Source organism: Dermacentor andersoni, chromosome 11, assembly GCF_023375885.2.
Source record: "Dermacentor andersoni chromosome 11, qqDerAnde1_hic_scaffold, whole genome shotgun sequence".
Taxonomy (NCBI): domain Eukaryota; kingdom Metazoa; phylum Arthropoda; class Arachnida; order Ixodida; family Ixodidae; genus Dermacentor; species Dermacentor andersoni.
Genome location: NC_092824.1, coordinates 66,487,529 through 66,494,988, shown reverse-complemented (window position 1 = coordinate 66,494,988; position 7,460 = coordinate 66,487,529). Strand labels below are relative to the sequence as shown.

Here is a 7,460-nt window from a genome sequence, read left to right as displayed (position 1 = left end):
CAGTTGTCATTATGTCACCGACGTGACTGTTGTAATCTTGCCGTGGTGCTCGGAATGTCGCGGGCTCTGAATATTATTAGTAGTAGCAGTAATAGTTGTAGCATTATTATAGATTTTAAAAGAAGCCAACAATATCACATGTGTGAACATTACCTCTTAAGGAATGACGTGGCAAGAGAAGTGAAAAAGTTCAGATGTGAACATAGGGCACAAGATCTATACTGGACACGAACACAAGTTTCGAAGACCGTCCCAAAAGAATACAGGTACTGACCGAAACACAATGGTATACTATGCAGTAGTCTCACTAATTAATCAGCGTGGGCCACGGAAATGCGATTGTTTCTCATGTCACCCACATGCGCTGACCTGCGTGCAAGAAATTCTTTCCCATATCGGTGAGGTCGCTCTTCAAATATTCTCAGAGGCATAAGCACTCAGCTGCAACAACAGGTCTTAAATTGCCCTGTGTGACCGTCTAGGAAAAGCTGTCAAACCGCGCTTTATCAAGGCTACAACTGCCTCCTCATACAACTACAACTACAACTCCTCATACGTGTGATGAGGAATAGGTCTTACTTTTCTGTCCACACACCTGTCATCAGCACTCTTCCCTCGACAAGCATGACATGTTGCCTTCGTCCTCGCAACATCGCTACGCAGATGTAACACAGAGCACCCGCCTAATTTTGTGGTTTCATTGCTAAAAATCTTCTGCAAGTCGCAGTTCAGAAATATAAAAAAAATTTACGAGGTGAAGGCTGTACGTAAACAGTGCATCAATTTACGCGTTGCGTTGTATGAAATAAACAATTCTACACATCACTGTAAGTGGTATACAGCATTTAAAAAAAGCTACGCCTCAAATATATTCGAGCATGTGCGATTTGTTGTTGGCCTATCACGGTTCGGAATTTCTTCCGCTAATGGTTCCATGAGAAAAATTAACAAGAAAGCAAAGTGATACGTCGACAAACAAATAGCTGCCTGCAGTGATTCCCGAATACACCATCAGCAAGTTTTTAATTACATTCCACAAAAATGAATCAGCAGGTTATCTTTTCAATGCATCGACATCAAATTCAGCGACGTGCTGTACTGAAAAGCAGCTGCAGTGCACTTGTCAAACCGTTGATGAGCCTACTTAACGGGGACGAAAAAGAAAGCGTTTACAACTTGAAGCAGTGAAAAGCACGTCGCGTATAAGTTCTACCGCAAAAATTGACAGAGCCTGCTTCAAAGCACTCGCAAGGATTATACTCACCGCATCTGCCGGGAAGTGAAACTGTGCCTGGCTGACCATCCCTGCATCGCTTGAACCAAGAACCACAGGCATAAACTAGCAGTCAGGATCCTTTCAGCAACTTTGTGGTGTCTTCTAAAATCAGCGTGAGTTTAGTTAAGACGGTATAAGCTAAAGCTATTCAGGTAAGCATATGAGCACTCTTGCTTGCAACAACAGGCACAGTCAACAAGGAAAAATGGTAGCTCAGGCGAAAGCAAGCCGCGATATCGGTGCTGCCTACTTTCGCCAGTTATGGCCGCGAAGGCGACATTTAAACGCAAGGAAAGTACAAATCAAACAAACGAACAAAGTCAGCAGCGACACTAATTTCGAAAATGCTAGCTTGCCAGCTCGCCCAACTAGCCATCTTTAAGAAGGAATTGTGATAGAAAGAGAAAATGTTTGCCTTCTGTAACTTTATACCGCATGGCCTATCTTTTGAGGAGCATCATACCAGTTCGCTAGAACAGCTGGCCACGTCGGCCGGGCAAGCACCAAGATATCAGACCACCAGAACTGCTATCCACATGGTCCATGGTCAAGCCGCAAGACACCGGGACGCCCGAGCTCCCTTCCACTTGTTCCGCAGGGCAAGCAGAAACACACCAGGACACCAGAACTTCCACCCAATTGGTCCGCAAGGCAGGAAGCAAGACACCAGGCCGTTAGAAAACCTCGTAACCACGTAAACAAGGTGGGTAGAGAATCAACAAGACTCTCATGCAACTAGCCATCACGTCTATGTAGTGGGCAGGAACATACCAGGTCGCTGCAACAGATGGCCACGAGATGCGCAGGTCGGGCAGCAAGGCAGCAGGCCGCTAGAAGATCTTGCCACCACCTGCGCAGAGCGGCCAGCATAATACAAGGTTGCTAGAACAGCTGGGCACCTTGTGCACGGGGCAGGCAATTTACCAGGCCTCTAGAACAGCTGGCCGCCAGTTCTGAAGTACGGCAAGCAAAGCACCAGGCTGCTATAAGAGCTGGCCACTGGATCCGCAGCGCGAATGACAATGCACCAGGCCGCAAGATAACAGGTGGTGACCAGGTCTGCAGGGCGGGCAGCAAGACAGCAAGTCAGTTGAAGAACTGCCCACCAGGTCTACAAGGCTGGCAGAAACATAAAAGTACGTAATAACTGCTGGCCACCAGTAACACAGGGTGTGGACCAAGACACGGAGCCGTTAGGACCAGCTAGTCAGCCTAGTTGTGGTGAAATAGGTTCATTAATGAGTGGCGCCTACCATCGCACACTCAGCGACAGAAGTTCACCTGAAGGTAACCTCTTCCCTCAACACAGCAGGATGACGATATACACATTAAATCTTGGACTACCCCATAACCCAGATTGGCGTGAAAGAGGTTAAATACAGATTTAAAAAGGAACAGACAAAAACCATACTGAGAAGTGGGACGCCCGAGCTCCCTTCCACTTGGTAGGTACGTGGGGCAAGTAGAAAGACACCAGGCTGCCAGAACTGCTATCGACTTGGTACGCAAGGCAAGCAGCAAGACACCAGGCCACCAGAACTGCCATGGACTTGCTCCGCAGGGCAAGCAGTTACACACCGGGACGCCAGAACTGCCATCCAATTGGTCCGCAAGGCAGGAAGCAAGACAGAGCAGCTTCAACACAGTAGTCTGACCCTATACGCATTAGATCTTGCACTACACCATGACCCAGATTGGCGTGAAAGAGGTTAAATACGGATTTAAAAAGCAAAAGACAAACAAACATACTGAAAAGTGGGATAAGCTTCCAAGGAATGCTAAACGCAGTATTCGGAAGTCACAATCGTCACTCGATTGAACAGAACAATAATAACACATTTATATTATAGTGTTATCACTATTGAGTCTCTGAGCTCAAAAACTTCCGATTCGTTGAATGAAAAATAATGTGGTTCCTGCTTAGTCAAGTCTCTCTATTGTAGTCTCGTCTGAAAATGGGCGGCTTAATTACATAGTGTCCAGTGGCCATTATATAAACACGGGCAGCAAGCATGGGCAGCAACTTTACGCCGATAGTCCTGCGTCACCATCGGGAAGAAGCATGGAAAACCGCAATGTGCTTCCTTCTGTTGCAGCTTTAAATTACGCGGTATAATATGTATTACAAGGACACTACGGAAATATGAAGGATGCCATAGTAGGTAGCTGCGGCCGATATTTTTCAGCGATTATATGGCGAGAAAGCGAAGTACGTCGAGAAGATAGATTTTAATGCTGGGATGCCTGTGTAAAATGCAGCCATTGAAGCAGAGCACTCGAATCATCTGTGATAAGCGAAATCAGCCTCAAATGCTCGTGCATACTGTGTACAACGCAAATGCTTTCACGCTATATTTCATCGAAGTGTCAATTGTGCGTCAATGCACGCCTACTTTATTCGTAACGGGTTCCTCTTGCGATCCTCAAGTGGGGAAGTTCCAATTCAACCAATTTGCATTTTTTGCAGAGATAACATTACTCAAGTAGCATAACCGTGGCTACGATAACTATATCTTCGTACTTATAATAGCACACTCTTTACGCTTGATTGCTAATCGTTATAAGAAACGTTGACGCACTCAAGTTTAGTGCGCGTGAATTTTTTTTTTGCATAATTACAGTTACAAAGCGAGAGACAATGGAAATGTTAACACGCAATAAGTAGCTTCTTTAATGCACTCACCGTGCTCGCCTGGTTGCTGTATTCGGCCACCGTGCTGCCTCTCAAGCTGGCCCTGGTGACCATGCACGAAAGGCCAGCATCGTCTTTGCTTGACAGATGGGTGCCCAACAGGACGAGGTCGTTCCTTCACGGCACCGTTGAAAAAGAAAAAAAAAAAACATATCGCACACGTATGTCAGAAACATAGTGAGAGAGATGGAGACGCGAAGCCTTGGGGTTCTATTCTGGACGCCGACAAGCGCCGGCGTGGTTTATCGAACATTGCAATTTATCAACTGTGTTGAGAACTCCAAGTTGTATAACTCATTAGGACATCCGTCGCTGTTTTGAGCGGGAGAGAAAGACATCGACACGTCTATTACCACATCCCTCACGTATGATTGCATAAGCTGCAATATATTAAATGAAATGACCGGACAACCAGTCCCGCTTGTGCCCACCATCGGCAGTATGTCTTTACTGAAGCAAAAGCTTTAAGTGGCTGGTTGGAACGGCTCGTACCAGCAAAAAAGCGACGCCTAGTTCTGTGAGGCAAAATATCATCAGGAATGGCTCATGCCACCGTCAGCAAGCAAACATGCAATGGCTGAATATTAATGAAGAAACGAAAGAAAGAACGAAAGAAAGAACAAATGAAAGAAGGAAAGAAAGAACGAAAGAATCTCTGGGTAGTGCATTAGGTGCTGGCATATGTCATTGAGGTCGACGCACAGCATCATACGTGTACTTCACACTGCGGCTTGTCATGTCATTCAAGATGTCTGACCCGATCGTATAACTTAATGTACTACCACGTGTGCAGCGAGCTTTCCCTCTTCACGTGTTACAGGCATGTAACACGCTGCCTAATTGTTTTGTTCAGTTGTGCCCGTTTTACAGAAGTAGTCGGGTATTCTGGAGCGGTCACTTACGGAGATAGTTTTGCAAAATTTCGTAAAACTCGGCTCCGGACTCAATGAAGTATAAGGCTGACAGCCCTCTGCTACTATACTATTACTTGACTGAGCGCCCAAAAAGCCCAAAATAGGTTGTGCAGTAGGGCCAAGCTAATGATTCCGCAAAGGCCCTTTGTTACCCCATTCCTGATGCGAGACAACCGAAGCCGTGCGATGCTAACACAAGACAAATGCAATCACAGGAGTGTTTGCTCTGTTATATCTCTCGTCTTATTTAATTATCAATGTGCAAGAAGCTACTTTCTTTGAACTTTCGGCGATGACTGTATGCCTGGAAGCTGGACGCCAACATCGTATTCCTCTGACATTTGGCGCACGCTCATTCGACCTTCCCTTAAGGCAGCGTCCGGATTTGCGTACGGAATGCCTGATGAAGAATTGTCGAAAGTAAGATTTCATCTTCCACCCATGCCATGTCATGAATGCGGTGCTTCTGAAGAGTTTTACTAGAAGGATCAATTCTTGGTTATAACCTTAACAAATTAGTTGTGCCGAAATTATAGCGCTTATATAACTGCCTTGTACATTCTTTCTTTTTCAATTACCGGAATTCTTAAGTAAATTATGACTACTATGGTATGATTAAGCCGCCAGAGCGCAAGAGTATAGTTTAAGATTAATATGCATAACATTAAAGTAATGTTTTATAGCTTAGCTATGGTGGCTGATCACGGCAACCAATATTATAGGAAAATAAAATCTGTTGGGTCCTACACAGTGCGCATTATCAAATCATGATCGGTAGCTTACCGCTAATCCTTGGATTTAAAACACGCACGTATCTAATTGCGCAACCTGTGGAATGTGAATATCAAACTTGCTAATAAATATTTAGGTGCCTTACGATGTGATTACGCTATCTGTCACTGTGCGAGCAGCGGCCTACTACTGTGTGTGCGTGTGTGTGTGTGTGTGTGTGTGTGTGTGTGTGTGTGTGTGTGTGTGTGTGTGTGTGTGTGTGTGTATGTGTGTGTGTGTGTGCGCGCGCGTGTGCGTGTGTCAGAGAGGGAGAGACAATGAGAAGACCGTCGCACGACAAGGACCTGCGATAATGTCACTAAGACGACCACCATAGAACGACGACACGGCCACAATAGTGATGATGGCGATGAAGTTTTACAGGACACGAACATGACTGCGATGACACAACCACCATAGTCGTCCGACAAAGACAGAAAAATAACGACGACACTGAAATACGGAAACGACAACGATGGCACGGAGACAATTACACGTAGATGACACCAACATGCATGTTGAGCACGACAACCATTAGATTAGAAGACGAAGGTGATATGATGACTATGTGATAATGATTGTGACGACTGTGGCATAACTACTTAAGTTCTGTGGCAAGAAAAAATTTAGCAGAAATCACCGATGATGATTGGTAATGTAAGCCTTGGCCAGGTTATCCGCCCCTGCGTTGATTGAACCAAAAGCCATGGGATGGGCCTACATAAACGAGTAGCCAGCATTGATCCATTCACTTCGTGATGACTTCAGAAAAAGGGGTGTGAGTTGGCTTTGCACGTTATAGGCTAAAGGGATTGACAAAAGTCGTTGAGAACTCTTTCTCACAACCACATGCACGGTCAATGACAAAATGACAGCCAACGAGAAAGAAATCGGCGATATTAATTCAGCCTACACCATCCGTTATTACAGCGAAGAGACACTCTTTAAATACAATGAAACGGCCGAAATCAAAGAAGGTGAAAAGAACGAAGTTTGCACTAATGACGATTTTGCGCATGTTAACCAACAACTTCTACTTAAATTCAAGTTCACACAAGTTCTTAACAAGTTCTACTTAAATTGAGGACGACGTAACGAGCTATGGAAAGGACAATGATAGGCGTAACGTTAAGGGATATGAAAAGAGAAGATTGGGTGAGGAAACAAACGTGAGTTAATGACATCTTAGTTTAAATCAAGAAAAAGAAATGGGCATGGGCAGGACATGTAATGAAGAGGGAAGATAACCGATGGTCATTAAGGGTTACGGACTGGATTCCAAGGAAAGGGAAGCGTAGCAGGGGGCGGCAGGAAGTTAGGTGGGCGGATGAGATTAAGAAGTTTGCAGGGACAACAGGGCCGCAATTAGTACCTGACCGGGGTAGTTGGACAACTATGGGAGAGGACTTTGCCCTGCAGTGGGCGTACCTAGGCTGATGATGATGATGAACCAACAACTCTGCCAACTTGTCTTTTAGGTAAAAGCTTATAGAGAAGAAACCTTTGCCGCCTGCGATTCCTTAACGCTTGCACGATCTTCTGATCAGCCGCCGAAGAAGCCACGAGAACGGCTGGCCACCAGATCCACAGCACACGGAGGTGGACATCAAGACACCAGGCTGCTAAAACAGCTGGCGACCAGGTCCTCGGGGAAAACAACAAGACAACGGGCCGCTAGAACAGCCCATTGACCCAAGTTAGCGTGAAACGTTGACTGAAATGTGGTGGATACCCCAACGGCACATATCCCTGAAGTTGCGCAATTTGGCGTCAAGAACACTTACTGAAGGGTAGTACGCACCCAATG

The 7,460-nt window shown here is 45.6% G+C and overlaps 1 long non-coding RNA gene across 1 annotated transcript; it reads right to left on the bottom strand.

The window, feature by feature from the left end:
• Positions 1–1,765: 1,765 nt before the first annotated feature.
• Positions 1,766–2,557, bottom strand: LOC140214014 (uncharacterized). The gene is made up of 3 exons (XR_011890905.1): positions 2,201–2,557; positions 2,048–2,126; positions 1,766–1,904 (listed from the first exon to the last, which is right to left on the bottom strand). It is a non-coding gene; the product is annotated as an uncharacterized lncRNA (long non-coding RNA).
• Positions 2,558–7,460: the final 4,903 nt, after the last annotated feature.